This window comes from Sarcophilus harrisii, chromosome 1 (assembly GCF_902635505.1).
Source record: "Sarcophilus harrisii chromosome 1, mSarHar1.11, whole genome shotgun sequence".
Lineage (NCBI taxonomy): Eukaryota > Metazoa > Chordata > Mammalia > Dasyuromorphia > Dasyuridae > Sarcophilus > Sarcophilus harrisii.
The window spans coordinates 498588161-498615407 of record NC_045426.1 but is presented as its reverse complement, the minus strand read 5'-3'; the positions used below and the strand labels follow the sequence as shown (position 1 = coordinate 498615407).

General features: G+C 35.1%; 1 protein-coding gene across 4 annotated transcripts in view; it reads left to right on the top strand.

The window, feature by feature from the left end:
- The window catches only part of DLGAP1 (DLG associated protein 1), a 1087876-nt gene that overhangs the window by 517441 nt on the left and 543188 nt on the right, over nucleotides 1-27247 (top strand). The gene's annotated exons all lie outside the window — the stretch shown is intronic.

Sequence of the window (27247 nt, the reverse complement as noted above, 5' to 3'; positions counted from 1 at the left end):
TTTTGCACATGTGGGTCCTTTTCCCTCCTTTGTGATTTCCTTAGGATACAGACCCAGTAGTAACACTGCTGGATTAAAGTGTATGCACAGTTTGATAGCCCTTTGGGCATAGTTCCAATTGCTCTCCAGAATGGTTGGATCATTTCACAACTCCACCAACAATGTATCAGTGTCCCAGTTTTCCCACATCCCCTCCAACATTTATCATTATCTTTTCCTGTCATCTTAGCCAGTTGGAGAAGTGTGAGGTGGCACCTCAGAATTGTTTTAATTTGCATTTTTCTAATCAATAGTGATTTAGAGCATTTTTTTCATGTGGTTATAGATGGCTTTAATTTCATCATCTGAAAATTATCTCTTCATAGTCTTTGATCATTTATCAATTGAAGAATGACTTGTATACTTATAAATTTGACATATTTATGTATTTTAGAAATGAGCCCTTTACTAGAAACACTAACTTTGAAGAAAAATTTCCCCAGCTTTGTAATTCCCTTTTAATCTTATTTGTGTGAAATCAGTTTCTTGATTTGAGGTATTATGCTCTATATCAGGGGTCCTCAAACTACGGCCCATGGGCTAGATGCAGCAGTTGAGGACATTTATCCCCCTCACTCAGGGTTATGAAGTTTCTTTATTTAAAGGCCCACAAAACAAAGTTGTTTTTTTTTTTACTATAATCTGGCCCTCCAACAGTCTGATGGACAGTGAACTGGCCCCCTATTTAAAAAGTTTGAGGATCCTGCTCTATATACTGCACTATTAAGTTTTCTCTAGTCAAACATAGGGTAGGCATCAGAAAGAATTAGGTTCAAATCTGAGTTTTGATATCTATTAGCTGCATGATCCTGGGTGAATAATTTAAATTACATGTGCCTCAGACAATTCTATAGGATATTCCTAATAAATCACAGGTAGTTGGATATGAGCAACTATGGAGCACAGTAGATAGAATCGTCTAAAGTCAGAAAAATCTGAGTTCAAATCCAACCTCAGATTATTAGTTGTGTGACCCTAGGCAAGTCAATTAACTTTGCTTCAGTTTCCTCATCTGTAAAATGAGATGGAGAAGGAAATGGAAAATCACTATACTGTCTTTGCCACGAAAACCCCCAAAAGGGTCATGAATAGATGGACATAACTGAAAACAACTTAAATAACAACAACAGGTTACTCATCCATTGTTTGAGGGAATTCCCACACAAGGAGTTCCTCACTCTGAAAAATCACAGAAATCTTTGTTTTTATATGTATATATCTTCAAGGTACCATGAAGACAATAAGGAAGAGAACAATATTTTTATTAACTATTTATCAAAATTATTTTAAAGAAAGTGATTTTGTATACGCTAAAGCAGTCTATTGTTGCTAGTTTTAAGGTACAAGGGTAAAAAATCATTTTATTTCCACTTTGGAATCTAAAAGAGCAATTTCTTGGAAATCACAGGAAGCAGGAATTTAAAAGTTGAATGTGATGCAAGATATGACAAATATCTATATAGAAAATGATCCTAATTCTCACATTCAAACTGCTTCAGTTCTAAAGATTCATTTCCCCATGCTTATTCTTTCCCTGGAAGGCACACTCACCTTTTAAAAGGGAGATTAACATGTATTAAAAAGAAATGTCAAAAGACCATTGCTACCTAATTACTTGACATTATCAAAAGAATTGAAAGAACTTTGGAAAAAAGTCAGCTTTGATGAGAAAATTAGTAGCTGTCCAAAGCATTTTATGTTGGGAACAAATATTCTTGAATTTGTCTATTTGTGTGGATCTCTAATATGGTAACCTGTACTTTCTAAATTAATATGAACATGAATTAACTCAAGCATAAATGTGAGAAATTGCATAATGTAAGATGCTATGTACAAGAAAAATTTAATAACCCCAGAAGAAGCAATAAGACCTAAGAGATGTCCATGCCATTAATCATAAGGGATAAACTTAATCAGATATTCATAATAGAGCAAATTAATAACCAATTGCTCTATGTAACATGAGTTCCAACCCCGAATTATGTTATAATAAGCGGATCCCTGGATTTGAAAATGGAGGGCTCCATTTTGAAGCTAGATTTGTATTCAATGATCTCAGAGAACCCTTCTCACTCTAGAGTTTGGATGGATCCAAGTTGTGCTACTTTTACTTATGTGATCTTGAACAATTTATCTAATTTCTCTGGACTTCCAATTCCTTATCCATAAAATGAAAGATTGGATGACCAGTATCCAGTGTTTCATTTTATGGAAATTCTGGTTAAGAAGAAGCTAAAGGAGGCACAGCTAGGTGTCTTGGTGGATAGAGTACTGGCCTTGGCATCAAGAGGGCCTGGAGGAAGGAGGAGAAGGAGGAGGAGGAGAAAAAGAAGAAAGAAATAGGAGGAGGAGGAAGAAGGGGAGGAAGAGAAAGAGGAAGAAAAAGAGGAGGAGGAGGAGGAGGAAGAGGAGGAAGAAGGAAAAAAGGAGGAGGAGAAGGGAGAGGAAGAGGAGGAGGAAGGAAAAAAGGAGGAGGAGAAGGGAGAAGAGGAAGAAGGGGAGGAGGAGGAGGAGAAGAAGAAGAAAGAAGAAAGAAGAAGAAGAAGAAGAAGAAAAGAAAGAGAGAAAAAGAAAGAAAAAAGAGAGGGGGGAGAGAGAGAAGGAGGGAGGGAGGGAAGGAGGGAGGAAGCAAAGAGGGAAGGAAGGAAGGAAGGAAGGAGGGAGGGAGGGAAGGAGGGAGGAAGCAAAGAGGGAGAAGGAAGGAAGGAAGGAAGGAAGGAAGGAAGGAAGGAAGGAAGGAAGGAAGGAAGGAAAAGAAAGAAAGAAAGAAGAAAATTACCAGAGAAGTTGCTAATGAAGAACAATAGGTGCATGCTAGAGAACATATAAAAGTTCTCTGTTGAATTTCAGGGATGGAACTGAGAAACCTTTTTTGGGTGACATACATATAAATTTAAGCAGAAATATGTCAGTAATGAAGTATAAAACAAGTGACTTGAATCTTATATTTACACAATTTGAATGTATTTATAATATTAATACAATATAGATCATTGCCACCAGAAATTACAAAAAGGCGACCTTAAGGGTCTAGACTACCTGTAGCAGATTTTGCAAGGAAATTGCAAAAACTGCAACATATCATTGCATGTTGCAAAACTTTAGCTTTGATCAAATACTCAGAAACATATGATCAAATTATATACAACATGCTTGTTCTCCTTCAAAACTAATCAATGACAATCCCTGTACAACAAATACAATTCCCAAAATACTTTTCAGAATTCAATAAATATAGTTAGATACAGCTGGTGGTACAGAAGACTAGGAACTCAGCTAGGAAGAGCTGAGTTCAAATTTGAACTCAGACACTTGTGTGACTATAGAAAAGTCACCCTTTGTCTCCATTTCCTCAACTGTAAAATGAGGATAATAATAGTGCTGACTTCCCAAGGTTGTTGTGAGGATCAAATGAGATAGCAGATCCTCCCCATCATTCCATCTGCTATTGAAGCTGCTAATTTAAAGCATAGCCAAACAAAGGACTTACATCACAACATTTTCATCTTTTAACAAAAAGCCACCCTTATATTCTCCTGCAACAAGGTCTGATGAACAGGAAACATAAAAAAACAACAATAGGACAGAAATGTTTCCAGTACTATATGAATTTTTTCCTATAAAGCAGGAAAAAATGAGAACAATAAGAACAATTGACTAGGTACTGCTAATAGAGTCTGCAAAGCAATTTACATATATTGTCATACGATTTGAGTTTCCAAACTCCTCAAAACTACAGTAGGTACAAGAGATCTTATTATCTTCATTTTACAAATGATTTTTAAAAGATGTTACATAACTTGTGGCCACATACTTGATTAAAGATAGATAGATAGATTTTATTATATTAGGGTATCTAGATGGCACAGAGATAGAATACTGAGCCTGAAATAAGAAAGATTTCTCTTGCAGAGTTCAAAGCCAGGCTCAAATATTTACTAGCTCTGTGATTCTGGACAAATCATTTAACCCTGTTTTTCTCAGTTTCCTCATTTGTAAAATGAACCAAAGAAGGAAATGGCAAACCACTGTAGTATCCTTGCCAAGAAGATCTCAAATGGGGTGAAAAAGAGTCAGACAAGACTAAACAACTGCATTTGGTTATTCCCTGAATAATTGAAGTTAAGATAGACAGAGAAGGCCTAAGAAAGCTTGGTAAGGAATTAGATTTTTGTTGTTGCCCATACTTTGGCATGTAGTTCAGATTTATTTACATCTTTTCTTACAGTAGAGTAAGCGTCTGCAGGGATACTAAGAAAAGATGTTATTACTTCATTTCCAGAAGATAAATGTTAGTGAGGCATTTTAAAGTTATGATTTTTGCCATTAGACTTATTTACACATGGAAATGTTAAGTAACATGGGCTCTTTGATGGAAAGAACAGACACTGACAAATTCTAAGATTTTTTGTCAAATCTTTGGAAAATTTCCTCCCTCAATGATCACTAATAGGCTGTAAAATAGATATTTTGGTGTAAATAAAAATAATTTATTAATTTTCACTGAACTGAGATTCAGAAGATCTGGGGTGCTAGTTCCCCACTCTCCTACTATGTGATTTTTTTTTAAGAAGTCACTTTAAAGTCCTCTTTCTCAATGTCTTTATCTATGAAATGAAGTGTTGAAGTATCTCCAGGGTCCCTTCTGATTCTGTAACTGTCTTCCCATTACAAATCATTGATGTATTCATTAGCCATTTTAAAATGCAGCAGAAATAATATGAAAAGTTAAATTCTTACTATAAATTTAATTTGGGGTTTTTTCTGCCTAGTATTGTAGATTTGTAGATATTTATCTTAGACTGAGATAATTAGAAATGCATAATGCTACTATCTTGTTCACATTAACTCTTTAGTAGTAGAGCCACTGACCTAGTAAAAGGCTTCCATATTTTGAAGCTTTTTTTTTTTTTTTTTTTTTTTTTTTTTTTTTGCCAATCTCTTTGGTTAAATTAAACCTCATTCTTCTTGTTTGGAGATGGAACAGATCAAAAGATATCAATATGAGTATTATCGTAATCTCATGTAAATGACAATACCATTACCACTCAAAAAACAGAATATGTTTTCAGATAGGCTTATCCATACCACGTGTACGATGTGGGAAGACGATGAACACGACTATCAGTATTCTGACCTATGTACTTCTGGAAATAGAATTCTGCCTTAATCACTTGATGATTTTCTTCTCTTAGATGCTATTTTAGAAACATGTGTACTTTTATGCCAGGAGCTTGTTCCAAATCAAAATAACCATTTTCTAAAAATATTTGAAATTGATTTGCTTTACAATTTAAAATGTCATTTAAAACAGTTCTATAATTGTTATAGACAGAAAGATAAGTTAAACCAACATTGGAAAGCTTTTTTTTTTGAAAAGCATGTTAATTACCAACAAAAAACACAGAAAATAAACCAAATTATAGCACAAAGGTTAAAGGTTAAGTGGAGCTTTCCTATTCTGAAGTTTAAAAGTTAAGAAAGAAATCATACAAGTCCCTAAAAATAAAGGTTTTAGAGGAAAACAAATGAAAGCATTGTCCTTCCTTCATATAATTGTCATATAATGACAATAGAGTAGACATTTTGATTTAGATTTCTAATAGTACTAATAAATTTTCCTTGTTCTAGCTACCTACTCTGATTCAGTTCACTTTAGGTGTGATTAAACGTATTTCTAAGATACATGATTGAGATTAGCATTATCATCTGGGCCTGTGGAATACAGACGAACCTCTTCTAAGATCAGGCCTAAGTCTGCCTCATCAGAACTGTGTGCAGTAACCAGCTGATTTAGCCAGACAGAGAAATGATAAGATGGGAAAGCAAAGAGCCAAAAGACTTATTGCTCAAATGAGCAGCATGGTGCATTGGCAGAATACTAAACTCAAAATCAAAAGATCTTGGATGCACTACACCTGGCTGGAATTAGATAGGGAGCTTCTCAAGATCAGCGACTGTCTTTTGCCTTTTTTCACATTCTCTGCACTTAATCCAGTTCTTTTATTGACTGAGTTATGGAATTTTAAAGCTGAAAGTGACCTTCAAAGTGATCCTTCCAGTTCTTGTTTTGTCCTAGTCACGTTTGATTATGTGGCCCCTATTTAGGAGTTTCTTGGTAGAGATATTGGAGTAGTTTGCTATTTTCCTTCTTCAGTTCATTTTATAGATGATTAAATTGAGGCAAACAGTATTGACTTGTTCAGGGTCACACAACTAATAAGTTTCTGAGGTTAGATTTGAACTCAGGAAGATGAATCTTTCTGACTCCAGCACTCTGCCCACTATGGTGTCACCTATCTCCTTCTCTCTTTATTTTACTATTGAGGAAACTGAGACTCAGAAAAATCCAAGTGTGTGACCAGAGGAAAGTCTTTTTTCTGACTCTAAATTCAGCCTCTGCCTGCTACTGACTCTTAATTTCTCTGATTATTTCAACTGAAAACCTACCAGATGTGAAAGTCAGAGTGTAACCAACTTCCCCCTCCAACTAGACTTTGTCTTAATGGCTGCTTAGCTTATTTTGACTTAAATTATAAAGTTGATTAAAGAGAGTGTTTTATGCTGCTAGAACAGAGAATCAAAATTACTAGTTCTGGCTGTCCCAAATCTATGTATGAGAGTAGCTTGCCTCTCAGGCTGCCCAGATATTATAGGTCAGGGAATCGTTTGTGACTTTCAATCTACCCTTTGTTTCTAGAAGACCGCTGTTGTTATATTCTTGGATGGGGCATATGGACTGCCCATGTAGATTACAAATGTCCTCGAATGACTTTGATCGCAGCTTTCTGGGAGGCACTGAGAGACATCTCTCAAATCTTGCCCATCCTCCATGCCTTTCTCACTGACTGTCTTCTGTGCCTGAAATGCTCTCCAATCTTGTCTCCACCTCCTGCCTTCTCTCAGAACTAGGATTGTCTTTGAGATGGAGGAAAAACAACAGCTTCTATCTTTGGCAGGAGGTACTTCCTCTTTCTCTGTGTGTCTCTCTTTCTCTCTCTCTATCCGTTTCTGTTTGTCTATCTATGTCTCTCTCCGCCCCTCTCTCCCTCCCTCCCTTTTTCCCTCCCTTCCCTTTTCTCTTTTTCCCCTCTCCCTCTGTCTCTGTTTGTCTCTCTGTTTCTGTGTGTGCTTTTCTCCTCTCTTTTCTCCTTCTCTCTCTTTCTCTTTCTTTTGCTGTCTCTCTCCTCTCTCTCTCTTTCTCTCTGTCTATCTCTCTGTCTCTCTGTGTGTCTCTCTGCCCTCCCCCTCCCTCTTTCCCTCCCTTCCCTTTTCTCTCTCTCTTTTTCTCTCTCTCTCTCTCTCTCTGTCTGTCTCTCTCCTTCTCTCTCTCTTCTTCTCTTGCTTTCTCTCTCTCTCTTTCTCTGTCTCTTCTCTCTCTCTCCTTCTGTCTCTCTGTTTCTATCTGTCTGTCTGTCTGTCTGTCTATGTGTCTTTCTCTGCCCCTCCCACCTTCCCTCCTTCCCTCCCTTCCCTTTTCTCTCTCTCTTTTTCCCTCTCCCTCTGTCTCTGTCTCTTCTCTCTCTCTATCTCTCTTTGTGCCTGTGTGTGTATGTCCCTCTATCTGTCTCCCTTTTTCTCTTGTCTCTGTCTTTTTCTGTCTTTCTCTCTGTGTCTTTCTCCCATGTACACACACACACATACACACACACACACACACACACACACACACACACACGCGCGCTGTCAGAACCTAAGTACTAACTGGACTTCCCATATGCCATGAACTGAACATGAACATGGCTCCCTTTATATATGTATTATCTTCCCCAGTTGAGAACAGGTACTGCCCAGATTATCATTTTGGGATTCCTAATCCTTGGCACATAATAAGTGGCTAAAAAAACTACTTTTCTATCTCATTCCAAAATTGTAATCTGAGGCTGTATGGTAGCTTAAAAAAAACCTTAGTGATTGAATCTTCCTAAAATTAACAAATCTCACCCTGTGGAACCATTTCAGTTAACATATAATCATCAATTGAAGTTGAATTTCAAGGTCATTTGCAAGTAAAATTTATCATACTTAAATTTAATAACCTGGTACAGTCAGCAGTTTAATACCAATGATGTTTTCTCTACAATATGCATGATATGGTGTATATCACTTTATGAAATAGGATATTCCTCAAAAAGTGGAAATGTTGGATGTTTACAAGTCAAATTAAATTTTCTCAAGAGATTTGAATTGTAATTTTAGTCTTGATTAGAGCCAAAAAGCCACAGAGATTGCATTGTAATTTTAAGGAAGCTCTATCGTGTTTTCAGACTACTAGTCACAAAAAAGACAATCCCCTTTTTACTCTGAAGTTTTTCTGTCCTTCACTGACTTTGTGTAATAGAAAGTGAACTATAAGAAAACATTTAAAATATAATCTGAAGAGCTTGATACAATAAGTATTGAAAACAAACTTGTGATATATTCTTTTGTAAAGAATCCTTTTAAAATAAAAATAATCCCCCCCGTTTTAATTGTATATTTTCAAATTTTCACATGCATTTTTTGCATTTCTCCTATGTTAAAAATTTGGGTGATTAATAAATGTGATCAATAAATGTAATTAATTAATAATAAATTATATTTATATATAAATAATAATAAATTATTCATATAAAAGAAAAATAAGTTATCCATTTAGTCAAAACTTTAGTCAAACTTATTTGGCATTAAGCAGGATAAGCCAGGTTGAAGGCAATTGATAGATCTCAAACTCATCTGTGAGTTAGAGGGATGCCTGCCCCAAGCATAAAAATAATAGTGAAATGGTGGATAAGAACAATTTATTCCAATAGCAATGAAGCAGGAACTATGGAATACTTAGAGCTTGGTCAGATATTGAAGACGCCAAGGTCATCCATTGCATCCCCGTGCCATCCGCTACTATCACTAGTGATATTGATTGTCTTATCACTAGAATCCAGTGGCTTTGGAAGAGATTGAGTCTGACAAAGAAAATGAAGAATGAACAACAAAAGTAACATGAAAAAAAAAAAAACAATTTTTGCTGAGGTGATAATATCAACAAGATCTTTAAATGTAATATGGATGTTATAAATTATCCCTTTTGAATAGGTTAGGGGTTCACTTTCTTAAGCCCAATTCTACTGGCAGACTGAGGCTACTTCTCTTCATTATGGGCTTAATTTTCTCCACTTAGGGACTATGACATCATTCTAATAACTATTATTTCAAAGCCCCCATCCAATGTGTTCATTTGGCCAATAAACATCACTTCAATGTAATCTTAGCAAATGACTCTAATCGTAATAGTATTGTGACTTGTTGATATCTCAATAGCATTAATAACTAATTAATATCAATTAAATATTAATTTTGCAGAGAGCACTTAGTAAGACAATAGGATAAGGGCAGAAGTATAAATGCTACACTCTTTCCTCTCACTTTAGTCCTTGGGGAAAGTAGTCCCAAACATAAAGTGGTTGCTACAAACATTTCCTCCCACCAAATATATGTATGGTTGATGGATAGTCAACGAATTAGTTGCTTTTTGACTTATGGTCTTCATGTCTTGGTTGTTGGATTGATTGATTGTTGAACTAAGTCCTCACTCAGGCTGACTGAAGTAATTACTGAATAACTCTGATATGAACTCCACTTGCTGCCCTGCTAGTGCCTCCTTCATAATTTCAAAACTTACCAGGTTAGGACTTGGTCTCTTTCATCTCCAATTCTTATTTATCTAAGATAAGGAAAGAAGAAACACGACAGAGAAAAAAGAAACAAGAAAGTGTTTCTAAGAAAGTAGCTCTCCCACCCAAAGGCTCACAGAATTTTGTCTACCTTACTGAAAAGCCTTCAAGAGGTCAGATTCTTCCCTGGAGCCTTTTGTATGCACCTTCACTGAACCATAGTTCAGCAGTCACATTTTGAAAAGTACTGTTCTAAAACATAACAGCTTATTAGAGAGGAAAAAAAATAAACAAGCCCCAGGATTTTTCTGGTTTCCAACAGTCATATAGTGCTAGAACAGGGTTTTCTGATTGTTCTTCCCATGACAATGTACTTTAATTGGCAAATTCTTTCAGAAATGTTCATTTTTTTTTTATCCTAATAGGAAAGGGATAAAAGCACAAATATTTTGCTTCTAAAATTTTCTGTTCTTTGGAATATTTGTATTCTATATTGTGTCTCTTTTGTTTTTCACTTAGCTCTGTTTAAATTTCCATCTTTTTTTATACGTTAAAATGTCTTTTAATAAGAGACAAAATTCAGAGTGATGATGATCTATAGGCCACAAAATTATAAGTAATTCAAATTATGACAGTGTCCCTTATTTTTTGAAAAAGGAAGGCTAGAAAAGAATGGAGGGACAGTGATTAGTACAAATCAACAGGCATGAAATTCTGATTCTCAAAGATGTATAACTAACAAGAATCTATTAATTAAACATTTTCATTCATCCTAGCCTTCATTATACACACAGAGATATATTCAGCTATACATGTTGACCTTCATTCATTCATGTGTCCAATGTATTTCTTCATTTGGAATTTAATAATCAATTTGGGATGCAAGTTGGAAAAGGTGTTATGTAAGCATGTTTAATCTATATCAGATTTTTTTGTTGGGGGGAAAAGAGGGAGAAAATTGGAACACAAGGTTTTACAAAGATGAGTGTTCAAAACTATCTTTGCATATATTTGGAAAAATAAAATACTATTAATTTTTTAAATGGCAAAATAGAAGGAAAGTCTGTTTTTTTTTATTTTCTTTGGGGTGGGGGGGCTTGCAGAGTGCAAAACAAACACTATGATGTACTCAGTGGAATCTTCTTTCTTGAAGAATTCAGGTTCATAGAGTAGAGAAGGTGATTAATGTCCTTCTCTAATATGATATGTCTTCAGATTAGATGTTGAAGATGAAAGGAAATAGAAGAAGCAAGGAGTGACTCCTGACATTAGCTTTATCTGTTTTGTGGTTTGATGAAAATGTAAAAAGATATTATATAATACTATCACATAGTTATAGCTTTGAAAATTTTAATCATAAAAATGAACTTCCTTTTTTTTCTTATATCTACATCTTTGTCACTGTGAACTTTTACAATTTACAACAATTCATTATTGGTGCATTAATTCAGTACTGACATTAATTATAATAATTAGTGAATCAATTACTAAATGTCTGCCCCTTGAAAATGAGATATGTGCTATCATTATCTCCATTTTATATTTGAAGAAACTGAAGCAGACAGAAAAAGTGACATGGTGGAGAACACAAAGTTGATAACTGTCTGAGGATAGATTTGAACTCAAGTCATCCTAACTCCAATCACTCTATTCTATTGAGGTTTTCTTTGCAATGATACTTTGCCATTTCTTTCTCTAGCTCATTTTTCAGAGGAGGAAACTGAGGCAAGCAGGGTTAAGTGACTTACCCAGTGTCACATCGCTAGCCAGTGTCTAGAGTCATATAAGAACTCCTGGCTCCAGGCCCAGCACTTTATCTTCTGAGCCACTTGGCTGCCCTACAAAAGATTTTAAGGAAATGAGGGGGGCAAAAAGGATTATAAGGGAAAGAAGCTCCTCAGCCTCTCAGAGTATATTTTAATGTATTTCCAATTTCATGTGAACTTTTTCCATCCAGCAGAGAAGAGGAATTTCCCAAACTGACCCTCTTATATAATTGAATACTTATTTCAACATTTTCATGAGAAACAAGGCAGCTAGATGACCAGTGTTCCACTGTGTCCAAGGGTCTGTCCCAGATATTTTTTGGTTGTATGATCGTGAACAAGTCTTCTTTCAGCCTCAGCTTCCTCATCTATAGAATGGAAGATTGTTGTGAGGATCAACTAAAATAGCATATATGTAGTGCTTTGTAAACCTTAAAGTCCAGGTTTGGTCAGCAAGAAACTATTGGGTATGTGAATTCTTCTTCTTCAGCTAATGTTTGCTGCTTGGACTGTGAAGAGGTACCTGTTATTTTTAATGAACTGGAAGAAAAGAAAATATGAGGTGAACACCATTGTTTTGTGGTAGAAGAAAAAAAAAAGCAAAAACTGAATGTTTCCTCTTTCTAGTTTATTGATAGCTTTGAAACCTTTCTTTTAGTTACTTTATTTTAATATAAAGTGGGATGAGTAAGAGAGAAGGAGAAGAGGAAGAGTGCTGGGAAAGAGAAGAATCCCCAGAGTATATCATGTAAGCCTTGATTTCTTTATTCAGAGGAATATGCAATCTTATGATCAAGTCTGTGAGGAAAACATGGATCTCATTCAGCAAATGAAAATAAATGGGTGTGAGAAGCAAAACAAAAAGGCAATTTGAGTTTGAGACCATCAGTCTGATCATTTTCATCAGATTATTGTGGACAAAAATATCAGCACAATAATCTATACCTCTTATAATCACTTTGGTGTGTACTTTCTCTTCCTCCCCTCCTCACTTTCACTCATACTCTTGGCCAGGAGATAGAAAAGGCCATTCATTTTCTTGCTTCTGTGCTTCCTTCCATTCCTTCTCCTTTGAGGTTCTCTCCTTGCAGACAGATCACTCTATTCAGATCCTTAGGGCTATTTTCTCAATGGCCACAGCACATTTTCTTCATTCTAAAGGAGGAGTTTGCCATCTTCCTTTCCAAAGATGCGTCTTCCTGACTCCAGTGCCAGCATTCTCTCCTTTGGGCTGCTCTTTTAAGACTTAGGAAGTTGATTTAAATTCTAAACCATTGAGGAAAGCAATCTGGTATGTCCTAAGGGCTTTAAAGTTGGGCACACCCTTTGACTCAGGAGTGCCATTAGTAGGTTGATATCCCAAGGAAATCATAAAGGAGGGAAAAGGACCCACGTGCAAAAATGTTTATGGCAGCTCTTTTTGTGGAAACAAAGAACTGGAAAAGGAGTGAATACCCATCAACTGGGGAAAGACTGAACAAGTTGTGGTAATGGAATATTATTGTTCTATAAAAAAATGATGAGCAAGCTGATTATATAAAGGCTTGGGAAGATTTATATGAACTGACAATGAGCGAAACCATCAGAACCAAGAATATACCCATTCAGTGCTTACCTCCTGGTCTAAAATGTACAAGGGATAGAGCCAGACTGAACTTAGAATCAGAAAGATTTCTCTTTATGAATTCAAATATGGTCTCACACACTCACTAATTGTGTGACTCTAGACAAGTCATTTAACTCTGTTTGCCTCAGTTTCCTCATCTGTAAAATGAGTTGGAAAAGAAAATGACTAACTACTTCAGTATTTCCACCAAGAAAACTCCAAAATAGGGTCCTGAAAACAAAAAAATTTGCATAGTACTAAATGCTAGGAATACAAATACAGTAGAAAAACTCATAGTCCCTGTATCCAGAAGTTTACATCCTGATTGGAAAAGCCAGCACATAAAAGGAAGCTGAAAAGATGGGGATGGAAGGTTGGAGAACAAATCAACAATGGCATGGTAGAGAAAGTTCAGATCTAGGACAGAACCTTGAGAGGAAGGAAGATATAGGTAGCCTTTAAACATCCTTAAAATGGAAGTTCAGAAAGAACCAGACAACCAGAGGAAGAGAATAGAGAGGTAGTAAATCCTTCCAGTGTGAAATATCCAGGAGTGAAATGAATTAATAGGGTAAAGAAGTTTCTGTGGTTTGATAGAAGTCCAGAGAGTCAGAAGTACAGACGGAAATTTGAAAAGGTCACAGACTTTTTGAAGTACTATCATATCTATTGCTTGGTTACCTTATAAAATGTATTCTTCTCTCCATATTATATTTAAAAGCATTGCTTAGTCAGTAAATAATTATACATTTATTGATTGATATTACTTCAAAATGATTTTAATTTATACAAAATCTACAAGCAGCTGTTAAATTCTAACAAATCTTGCCATCCTTGCCAGATTTCAACAGTATGAGTGCTGGGACTACAATGCTGGAAATTAGTTGAAATAAAATATTTGATATTGATTTAGCTGCATGATCCTGAACAAGTTCTAAGCTCTCAGAGGCTCTGGCAATAGCCTTGGATTCATCTAAGTAAGGGATAGGTTCTATTACCATAGCACTCCGATCCTTCACTGATTATTATTGGGGTTCAGTGATTTCAGTCATGCTGTTCTCTGTAAATATCTCATTTGGGGTTTTCTTGGCAAAGATACTGGCGTTGTTTACCATTTCCTTCTCCAGCTCATTTTACAGATTAGGAAATTGAGGCAAAAATGGTTAAGGAATTCACCCAGGGATCACACACCTAATAAGTGTCCAAGGTCAGATTTGAATTTAGGAAGATGAAACTTCCTGACTCCAGGCCTGACACACAATCCATTTCACTACTTAGCTGCCCCTCTTTAAGTATTCCCATTACTGATTAATGGTCTTATTGAGGTATTAAGGGAGCCCCCCAAATTGTTGGGGTTCTAGTGTGTCTAGAAGTATCTCAAAAGAATTTTTGTGTTCAAATCCATTGCCAAGTCAAGGGACAAAGTTTATTATAATTGTAACGCCAATTAAAGTGGCCTGAATTCCAAAAGAAAGTAAGCAAAGAACCAGGATCAGGGAATTTATAAGGGAAAGATAAAGTAACCAGGTGCTTCGTGTAATTGATGTGCTTATTTTATGGCTTAGAGGTGGAGTTGAGGAGTGATCTGGTTCTTTGTCTGACTTTGTGCACAGGTGCAGTACCCATAGTTTCCATTACCCCCCCCCCCCTCCCCTAAATGGCAGGATGACCAGTAGATGTTAAATATATTAAAATATAACTTAGATACATAATAAGTATACATGACCAAAACATTATTTTGCTGTACAAAAAATCAGACTCTGAATTATTGTACATTTAGCTTGTGAAGGAAATCAAAGATGCAGGTGTGCATAAATATAGGGATTAGAATTCAATGTAATGGTTTTTAGTCATCTCCCAGAGTTCTTTTTCTAGGCATAGCTGTTCAGTTCATTACTGCTCCATTAGAAATGATTTGGTTGATCTCAGTTGCTGAGGATGGCCTGATCCATCAGAACTGGTCATCATCTAGTATTGTTGTTGAAGTATATAATGATCTCCTGGTCCTGCTCATTTCACTCAGCATCAGTTCGTTAAGTCTCTCAGGCCTTTCTGAAATCATCCTGTTGGTCATTTCTTACAGAACAGTAATATTCCATAATTTTCATATACCACAATTTATTCAGCCATTCTCAACTGATGGACATCCATTCAGTTTCCAGTTTCTAGCCACTACAAAAGGGCTGCCACAAACATTCTGCACATACAGGTCCCTTTCCCTTCTTTATAATCTCTTTGGGATATAATCCCAGTAGTAACACTGCTGGATCAAAGGGTATACACAGTTTGATAACTTTTTGAGCATAGTTCAAACTACTCTCCAAAATGGTTGGATTGTTCACAACTCCACCAACAATGAATCAATGTCCCAGTTTTCCACATCCCCTCCAACAATCATCATTATTTTTCCTGTCATCTTAGCCAATCTGACAGGTGTGTAGTGGTATCTTAGAGTTGTCTTAATTTGCATTTCTCTGATTAATAATGACTTGGAGCATCTTTTCATATGACTAGAAATAGTTTCAATTTCTTCATCTGAGACATCAACATTGTATTTAACAATATTTGGCAATTTAAAGTTTGCAAAGTACTTTATACATATTGTCTCATTTCATCTTCACAATAAACCCCAAAAGGGAGATGCTTTATTATCTCTATTTTACAGTTGAGGAAACTGAGGTTGGGAAGTCAAATGATTTTCCCAGTCACATAGCTAATAAATGGTTAAAGCAGCATTTGAACTTAGTACTTCCTTTTGAAACCCAAATGTAACCAGAAAGGGTCAAATAGCGTGGCTACTCAGGTACCCATCAATCACTATCATTCCTACATTGATCCCAAACAGCTTGTGCACTCCATCCAGCACTAGAGGTCACTAGAGGATAAATCCAAAGTCTCTAAGGCTTATGGAGCTTTGGTGGATGTCAAGGTGCCTTTTCTTTGTCATATGGTTTCTAATATTGGATTTGTCCAATTACAGTTTTGTCTCAGTCCATTTAATAGAAATCTACCTTCTCTTCTCTACTGTATTTTAACAGTGTTTTACTCACCCAATACACATATACACATGTACACACACATAATTCTTTAAAAATAGCCATAGAGAAAAAAATGCATTCAAACCACTTCAGTCCCCTGGTTCCCATCCCAAACTGATAGCCCGAATTCCTTTTGCTCTGCAAGCAAGTCAAAACTGAGGTATCAGAGAAACACAGTTTGGGTGCTAAAATTCAAACTGCTCCAAGGGCAGCTAGGAATCATCCACCAGAAATCTGTGTCTGACAGTGATTCATCCTTTCTCCATCTACTGCCAGCAGTGTTCTCTTCACTTCTCTCATGGCCACTTATGTCTACAGCTCTTCTCTAACCCTCCTCCTACCTGGGGGTACAGCTTTATCATCAAAGTCTTATCATGGAAAACAGCATGATGTCCAGAAGCCAGTTTATATTTGTATCTCTGAAAACAAAAACTCCCCACCAGTCACATCCTATGGCACTGACTCATATTAGGGATGTACACTCATTTATACCCTGCCTCTAGGTTTCTCCTTCCACATGGGTAATGATAGTTTCATACCCGGCCCAGCCTTAGAAATGTCTTTCTATGACCTTTTATGACATTAATTCTGATATATATAATTTTACTGGCTTTTTTTTATTGTAAGTGATACTATAGTTAGAGTTTTAAAACCCTTTGATTTTATCTAGTCCCATGTAACTGAAGTCTGACTTTGATATATTGATTAGTTTGAGTAGTGTTACATTACTTCTAATTGCATCATTTTGAAAAATATTTTGAGCAGACTGAAAATAAAAATATTTTATATTTCAAAATATTATTATTTAAAATTTAAAATAAAATAAAAACATTTTTAAAAATTTTTACACTCTTACTCACCCCTTACTATATACCCCAGACTAATTTTTTTCTATGCACTCTTGTTATTCTCCTTGGCCAGCCCTAGTAAACAAAATAGTCATTATGTGATTGTTGTTTATGTTAAGAGCAACTGAAAGAAGTTCTGCTTAGTGCAAGAGATGTTATCTAAATGATACTGGCGTGTCCTGAAAGTTACTGAAGGCATCTGCAAATATTCAAAAGCCATTTCCTCCATTTTCTTTAATGGCCACAAGTTAATGGTTTCTTAGTCAAGTTATTTCTTCCAGAATGCTTAAGAGATAGCCATTGTATCCTCTCATAACTTTGTAACTCGTTAACAGCCTTTATCTGTTGGGTTTTTAAAAAGATAGTTGCTTGGTGTTTCTAAACGGAGCTATTGCTGAATAATTATAAAGGGACTGGGTGCTGGCGGGGAAGTTTCTTTGGAAGAGTAGGAAAGACCAAATCTTAACACTAGGTAAGAAAAACTTTAGAATTCTCCTAATAAAATAGGATCCCATGGAGAGGAAGGAGAACTGAACTTGGGGGCTGCCAGCAGAATAATACCCTGACATTTCAGGTAAATCTCTGTCTTCTCCAGAGTCCTCCCCCCAACTAGACTCATATTGCCACCACGTTTTAGAGTCCCTTTTAAAGGAAAATATGCATTGGAACTGCTAGATAGGCAAGCCCTTTTTCCATTGTATCTAGCCTGTCTGCAATAGGCTGTAAGATTCTAGATCCTTTGCTCCATTCTATTGCAATCTTCTCTGTACAAAATACAATGCTTAGAAACTGGAATTATTCACAAGATTTTGCTCATGACTCCTAATGCTGATGAAATGTCTTTTCTCTTGCTATAAAGCTAGATTCTGGAATTATACCATTATAAAAATCATCCCTACTTTTTCTAATAATCAGTGGTTCCCAAATGAGATTAAACATGAACTTCCTTTCACGTGAGTGAACACGTGGAGCTCCTATGTGCTTCTTCGGAATACACAACCACTGTCTGTCCTTAGGGTATGAAAAGTTTAGTGTCAGGGCCCTCTGTTCTCTGACCTGTACTCAGAAAGGGAAAGATAAAGACAAAAAGCAGGCAGGAGTTATCCCAATGAACATATATAGATCCCATGTGCCTTTATCTACAAGGTAACCATTAATGACTCCAGGGAAAAAATGGTTAAGAACAGAGACATCCACACATCCACACTCACACACACATACCCCACCATCATCATCATCACCATCTTCACCATTGTCTTGCCCTGCAGAAGGAAGTAAAAGAGAAAATTTTTGTTTTTTGTTTTAAATATAGCCAAAAGTGTCTCTGGAGGTCTATCAGCTCAGTTCTCATAGGTCAGTGAATAAAGTGTTCCCTATCTCTAGAGTCCATTCCCCAAATGGGATTAAATCTGGCTCAGCCTTTGGTCACTGAGATATAATGAGAAATGACCTTCAGTTCTCCTCATAAGGTAACTATTGATATTTTTCTACAGATATGGACTGCCAAAGGTTTCAAACAAAGCCTTGCTTCCTATCAAACTCAACAAATTGGAGGGGCAATTCCTTCTTTGTATTAAGAGATATCTGAAGATTACCTGGAGGAACTAGGTGACCCAGTGGATAAGGTGCTGGACCTAGAGTCAGGAAGACTTATCTCCCTGAGTTCAAACCATAAGTCACTTAACCCTGTTTGCCTCAGTTTCCTCATCTGTAAAAATCAACTTGAGAAGGAAATGGCAAACCACTCCACTATCTTTGCCAAGAAAACCCAAAATGGGGCACAAAGGGTTGGACACAACTGAAAACAAAAAACAACCAAAATTGTCTATTACTTTAAAAACTCATTCAACATTTGTGATAGCTAGAAACAGAAGCTTTTAAAGGCACTGACCAAGCATTATAGCCTTACATCTTATCACTATTTGATTAATGGCATAGGCTTTGGAGAAATACACATTCAGCAAAACTCGTTTTGCATAAAATTGTGTATGAACGAGCGAGTTTATAGTATTATTATAGTTTTAAATAGGTAATAGAGTACAGTGAGAAAATACCTGGTTTTGAAATCATAGGATCAGGATTCAAATCCTACCTTGTCATTTACCACCTCTCTGACAGTAGGCAAATCACTTACTTTCTGAGTCTCAGATTTCCCTGTTTTACATAATGAGATGGATGAATGACTTTTCAAGCTTTCCTAGTAATGGCAGTTGACATCATTATTGTTTCTTAGAACTATAAAAGTTTATTGTCAGTCACTAACTTTTAGAGATGAGATTTCTCTGATTTTTTTAAACAGACACCTCTTCAAGGTATCTTAGCTAAGAAGAAAGGAACAAATCAATACTAATGCATACAAAGATTACTCAGGCTATCTGGTTTTCTCCTGCCTTTTAATTACTAGTGTTCTGGCTGGTGCCAAAAGATGTTATATCATTAGTGCATCCAAATGAAATGGACACTCAGAGGAACTGAGAGTAAGCTCTGCGGACCTTTTAAATGTAAGAGTGAATAGGATTTTCTTATAGGTTGCACAATGTCACCAGCATGTCTGCTCTGTGTCGTTTTGGGCCTTTATTATCACTATTATCTTTATATACTATAGCTGAATATCTCCCTTAGGGAGTTATGGGTTTACATCTAAATAGAGAAATTAGAGAGCCAATGCCTGCAGACTCTTTCCTAGTAACTGCTTTGCTGGCAGTGCTGTTTCATGAGCAAGTAAAAGTCTAAGAATTAGCAGGGAGTTGGGGTCTAAATGAAGGTTAAGGAAGATTGATGGATAGTGGACCTCTGCTATTCCTTTCAATGAGTATGGGTATTTATTTGTTTAGTTCTGGTTGAAGGACTTGCATTCTTCCTAGGACAAATCACTGTACTCTGATTATGGCCCAATAAGTCAGAAAAGTCTCAGAAAAAGGAAGCATATTTTGTAAGCACATTAAGCATCATGATTAAAAAGTTGGAAAGAAATAATTGAAAAGAAATTATGGTTATTATTTTCTCCCATCAGTACTTTTGAGATATATATATATATATTTTAATATATATTACTATATATATTTGTAAGAAATGCATATATTTCTTATGCCATAGAAAATCCAACTCTTTTGCAAAGCATTTTGAAAAATTCTAAAATGGTATGCACATAATTTTCATTTTAAATGAAATTTTAAAATGTAATGATGTTTTACTTGTCATTTGTTATTTTTTGTCTTTTCAGTTTTGTCCAATTCTTTGTTGACCCCACTTTGGGGAGTTTTCTTGGCAAAAATACTGCCATTTCCTTCTCCAGCTTATTTTATATATGAGGAAACTGAGGTAAACAGGGTTAAGTGATTTGCCCAGGGTCACACAGCTAGTGTCTGAGGAGAGATTTGAACTCACAATGATGAGTCTTTCTGACTGAGAGTCCAGCACTTTATACAATGTGCCATCTAAATGTCACCTTGTTACTGGGAGACCTTATTTAAAAGAAAAGGAAATGTAAACGCCAAAAACATGTAGCACTAGGAAAAATTCCATTAAGAATAGAATCTATGTAATTTAAACAGTTGAAACTGATTAAATTTTAGTGTAATATCGGAAAAAGTTGTCAAGACATTATTTTGAAGAAGTACTTCAGTTAAACTAACTCTGCTTAAGATCCAATATGAGATACTGAGAAGCGATGACTCTCTGATTTTCTTGAAAATAAAACTATTATATGGGATATGGGAAAAAAAGGATCAGAGAAAAACACTCAGCTTCTTTTGATAGACTGCATTTCATAGCATAGATTTGTTGTTTTAAATGTTCTCCCTGATGTTTAAACAAATGTTAGTTTTCATGTTGAATGGATTAACAATAACATCAACAACAACATTTAAAGCCCTCTCAAACACAAAAGAATAGAGAATATAAATAAAGCAACCCGACATAAATTAAAGTAAATGTGTTCTTATGAAAGCCAGAAGCATTAACCAGAATCTGTGTAGTTTGTTCAAGCACAGAAAAATCCTTTAGATAATTTACCATATTGTCAGTGAAGAACATGTAGGCATGAAAAACTATTGGGGATCAGGTTTGGATTAGAGTCTGTTTGTACAAATTATATTTGACTTTTAATAAATCACCAAAAAAATAGCATTGAAACAACAAGTAACATTTTTCAAAGCATGAATTAGCTGATCAAATAAGAAGAAAATATTCAGGTTAGGAGGAAAGGGTATTTATTAAGAGAGTATATGATTGTTTCCTCAAATATTTGGTGAACTCTCTATGTAGAGAGATTTAGAAGTTCTTATATTGTTCTTTTAACTCCAGAAGATAAACCAAGAGCAAAGACGGGAAGGTATAGAAAATAAGATTTAGTATAGATTAGATAATGTAAAACCTTCTAACAATGTAGCTATTCAAGAGTAGATTGGGCTTCCTAAGGAGGTAATAGGCTCTTAGATGTCTCCCCAATGCCAGATAGCCTACAATAACCTAAGATTTCATGTTAATCACGGATATTAATGTTATTTTTCTTTCTACAAACTTCATGCTATTTTCTTTCTGCTTGTTGTTATTATTGTTCAGTCATTTTCAGCTTAGCATTTCCTTCTCTCAGTAAATGTCTGAAGGTAGATTTGAATTCAGGAAGACTCATCTTCCTTATTCCAGGCAAGAATTCGATCTATTATATCGTTTTGCTGCCTCTTTCATTTTACAATTGAGGAAACTGAGACCCAGAAATGTTCAAGTGTGTGACCAGAGCATTAATCTCAATAAATGACAATAAATCCACCTCCCAATAATCCACAGGAAAAAAAATTTATCCAAAAGTTTGTAAATCCATTCTGTATAGCACCTCTTCCTATACAAATTTAAGTGATCACAAAGCAATCACCACAGTAAGAAGACCAAAAGAGCCCAGAAATCACCTTAGCCATTAGATATTTGATCTCCTTGTCAAGGATGATAAATAGGTTTGGAATATAAATTCATTTGTAACTGAAGAAATATTACAAACAGTACTACCTCATAAATTTTGAAAGCTTGGTGGAAGAAAAGACTGACGATCAAGCCAGATCATCCCCAAAGCATTTACAGATAAATCTGAAATAAGAACAGCAAAGACCTGGAAAATAGAACTCTCATGAAGTTGTTCTAAGGAAAGTGCTTTATAGCCCTTAAAACACAATACAAACATGAACTGTTATTGTTTGACAGCATTTTATAGTTATCCTATCTCATCACAGAATCCTAAGTGAACCACATCATTCAGATTCTTAACTCTCAGTATCTAATGTGCTGTATGAAGAAAATGAGGTGGAAATACAAGAGGAAATCAAGAAGAACAGTATAATGCATATATATATATATATGAAATTCATATTTTGGTGATATAATTTTCCCTTTTTTACATTAATACATACTTATAGAATAAAACAAGCCTTTCCATAACACAACAATAAAAAGGTGATTGCACATAAAACTGCAGATCTATTGAGTAAAACTTGCTATTTCTTTCAAATATACAACAAAATTATCGGGTAAATTTCTTTTTTTTTTTATTCCCTTCTTCAATGGTGATATGATTTTGAATTCATGAAAGGATCAATTTTCAAACTGTTTCAAAGAATAGAAAATGCTGAAAATTTTGGGGGGAAAAAGCCAAATGATTTTTAAAAATAATTGGAGGACTGTCACGAGTTTTAGTGATATTTCTGAAGCATGGAACATTGGACTTGGAGTCAGAAAAATATCCATTTAAATACTGCTACAAATTCTTTTTATTTTTGTCATTTCATCACTTTCTATCTCAGTTTCCTCTTTTTTAAGAAAGCACCCTATCTAGTAAATGCAAAAATTACAAACCCTTATACCATATAGCACTTATATTATTATTTCTATTATCATTAAAATATTTAGGAAAATGATATAAACTTATATTGAAGATATTGATGCAGATATAAAAGATAATTGGCAGGCACTCATAAATAACTTTCTACAACAAACTATTGATTGAAAGGTGTACATAATACATAAAAACAATGAATTTATTATTTCTCATTTAGAAAACTGCTTTTGGCTAACATAGCAAATACAGTCTTAAAAACTTTCTTCCAAAACTTAGGCAAAATTCTTTTGATAGCTACAACCATAGAGATATTTTGTGTTTGTATCTTCACCATTTAGAACCATGCCTGATACATTATAAATTCTTAATAAATGGTTGTGGATTGGCTGAACTAACTAATGTTTACAATAATCCTTAGGAAAGTAGAGACAAAATGGTAATTCAACAGATAGTTCAATAAACATTTATTAAATGCTTGCCACACACAGTGCTGAGCACCTCTGACACAAACAAGAAAAGGAAAGACAATCCCTGCTCTCAAAGAGCTTTCAATCTAATTAGGAAAAACAACACCCAAAAGGAAGCTGAGAGGGGAAAGTGGATTCCAAGGGTACCAGGAATAGGGGCATCTTGTTCTATAGAATTTAAAAATAGTTGAGTTGCAGATGAAATGTGGCAAGTGAACTAGAAGATCCCAATCTTGCTTTTTATTGAAGAAAACAGTAGTTAGTTCTCCACCCTTTAGCTTTCCAGTCAGAAGAAAGAGGAGACTGAAGAAATTGAAAGGTTGAGTTAATAGCAGGGTGATGAGATTTCTAATGATCAGCTTATCCTGGGAGGAGCAACTTCTTCCTTGGTGTTCAAACCAAGCGCAGCTGGAAATGGAAAGGGGTGAGTGATATAGATAAGTGGGATCAGAAGACCAGTGTTTGAATCTTAACTTTACTACCATATGATCTTCGACAATTTATTTATCTGACCTTTTGGGCTCTTATTTTCCTCATCTATAAAATAAGTGACTTGAACTAGACCAGAATCTTTTGATTGTCAGTATCAAGGGAGGCACTGCCTGTCACGCAAATAGTTCAGATAAAAGGATCCTCAAATATGGTGATGTCATGTAAATGTTCCTTTGCAGATTACATCAGATCCAAAGTACTATGCACCTTCTCAGTAAGAATCATAATCACTCAAAAGAGATTGGTCCACAAGTCTGCCCAAAAAACAAATGGGTGAATAATGCCTGTTGTCTAAATCAAGGTTAATAATCTACAGTGCAAAGAACAAAACTAATGCACTCTTTTTGTACAGTCTTTCAGAGCTAATAATGGCTTTAGTTTATTTTTAAAAATAAAAGCTTTATTTTATTAAAAATGTAAAATTCATCTTATCTCATGAGCTATAGAATGACAGAAAAGGGAGTAAATTTCTCCTCCACCACCCTTCATTCCTTACCATAGCTTGGCAACTAATATATCTTGATAATATCAAGAATAAAGTAAGTGGGAAAATGGATTAGAGGAACAAACAGGACAAGATTTCATTTGGGAACTTGCATAATACATATGATGATCCCAGACTGCTTCCCAACACAACCCCACCTTTTTTAACATTAGCATCTTCTTAGTAATGCTACTTCATTTTAAGACAAAGAATGTTGCAGTCTCTATGAAATTAAAATTATAAATGATACCATAAACGCAAAGACAAGATAACTGATGTACATAAGTAAGCTACAACAATTTAATACCACTGATTTGCACCTAAGAAGAGATATAAAAATGTAGTACTGAAAAATATATTATCAGAGAAGAAGACATTCTAATAATATAACAAGTGTGAAGAGTTACAGACGGACAAATTGGCTACTCTACTGGTATCCACAAAATGTTAAAAGACTGAGCAGAATGTTCCAGCTACTGTGTAGGTCTATGGAAACTTCATGAGCCTCAAGAATCCCAAAAGATGAGATGATATAGATGAGTTTCCATTTGTACCAATGAAAAAAAGAACCCACATAAAAAAATCACAAGTCTATTGAAATATTCAAGTATTTAAGAAAATTAATTTATGTGGGAAGACAACATAGAAATCAGGTCAGTATCAGGCCAGTAATCAACATCCTTTAATTTGACTTGCTCTTAGTGAATGCATGATGTCTCCAGTAATGAATGCTTACAAGTAATTTATTTGATATCTTTTTCTAGAATTTTTCCTAGATGTGGCAAAATAATAACAATACTATCTAGCATTTGTACAACACTTTAAGGTTTGTAAAAGGCTTTACTTTATTTCCTTTGATCACTGTAGTTACATGTTATTATTATCTCCATTTTATAGATAAGAAAAATGAGTGTAGGGGACAAGTAAAATTACTTGCCCAGTGATATGTCAGTTATTGTCAAAAGTACTATTTGAACTTAGGTCTTCCAGTTCCAAAGCTGGTATGCTCTCTCCACTTTACCTGTCTGTAGTTTCAATCTTCTTTTTTTTTCCTACTTTGAAAATTTAAATATTTAATCATCTCAAGGTCTCCCAAAGATTATGGATAGTAATTCCATAATCACATCTGCAAATGTTTTCAGTACCCTGGGTTGCAATTCATCTGGCCTTTGAGACTTGAACAACCATACCTGATAAATATTTTATGAGAGAATTAAAATGATTCCTGATGATGACTTCATTTTTTATTAATACTCTCTTCCTTTATTAATGAATCTGACCTTACTAGTTATTCTGAAGCATTTATCATTACACAGTCCAGGACTTCAGCCTTCTAGACAGTCACCGCCTAGATGACTAATTCTCAAGTGTCAAGAAATCTTCTGTACTTATGAAGGGATGATATTGACATATTAGTGGAAATGGTTGCATTACTCTGGTAGAAAGCAAGATGTTTAAGAACATAGACTACTTTGGTTTTAATCTTTATATTCCCTGTGCATGTTCAATGATGGTTATAACTTAATAAATATTTGTTGACTTGAATTACATTGCATTACATCACCTGGGAAGACAAGTGGTTGTGATACAGAGGGAAGAGCACTGGATTTGGAAATCTGGGTTTGAATACTAATTCTTTAGCTTGCTATGTGGCTTTGGAAAATAATTTCAGCTATCATTGCTTCACTTTATCTATGAAATGGACATAATAATAGTTGTGCTACATCAATCAATCAACACACATCTATTAAACTCTTACTATGTGCCAGACACTGTGCTAACATACTTCAGATAGCTGTTTTAAAAACTAAATAAAATTATATATGTAAAGAAGATATAAAGTTATTGGAAGATAGAATTTAGTTGTGTCAATCCCAGGTGGCCTTGGAAAAGCTCAGGATGTCAAAGTACTTCTAGGTTGGTTGTCCTTCACCCAGTCCTTTCAATCAGGAGTTATTCCTGATCTGGGACAGTTGAGGATGGTAATGTCCACAAATACTGTTTGTCATATAATACCATATTTCTTTTAGGCATCACCACACCAAAGAGACTAGAACTATTTAGTCAGATTCTTCATATGTTCAATTTTTCTGAGGTATCTTGAAGAGTAAAATATAAGCAGTGGAATATAATAATGAATATGATAATATGATGAGGATGATGATAATATACTTTTATATGATAGCTGAACATTTCTGAATTGATTCTTATCTAAAACTTTAAACTGAATATACCCTATTGAGGTAGTAGTCTTTCGAAATTCTATAATTTTGGTTCAAATTAATCCAACATGCTCATTTCCATAATGGGAAATTTTGTTAGAAGTTTCTGTTGTCAGTCAACAAGCAATTTTAAGTACTTATGTGCTAAATGTTTGGTTGCCATACTCTCTTTTACTGGAGATTCTATAGATATATAAAAAGAAGTGTCCCATAAAGAAATCATGACTACTTGACTTTGGAGGGCAAAGAGAGACAGAAAGTTGGGAAGAGAAAAGGAAACGAGATAGAAAATCAGAAAGAGAGGGAAATAGAGAGATGGAGACAAAGATAGAGATAGATGGTGGTAGAGAAGGACAGAGACGGAGAGAGAGGAGTAAAATCCTACCATTTAATTATCATTTAACAAATTCTTATTAAATTGAACTGAAATGTGGAAAGAAAATATCTCCTTTGCCTTTGATAATCAAAGTACTGTGATAGGAATATGAGAGGATGAGATGGAAAGCTGAGAGGATGACAAGTCAAAAATAAAAATATTCACAGATTTCTTCCTCCCTATCTGCTCCTCCTATCATTCCACTTCCCCTTTTTAGAGCTACTTATGTGACAAGAAATCTTCTGACAGAATTTCATTAAGAGTACATTTGATGGAGAATGGCAATGCCTAATAATTCATGGGAAATTAATTCTCTTTGTTTTTTTTTTCCTAAACCAGAAGCAACCTTTTCATCCTCAATGACATGCCCAGGTACTTATAACACGATTTCTTTCTAACCTCTTTTTTTCTGTACGTTAAACAGTGAGCTCC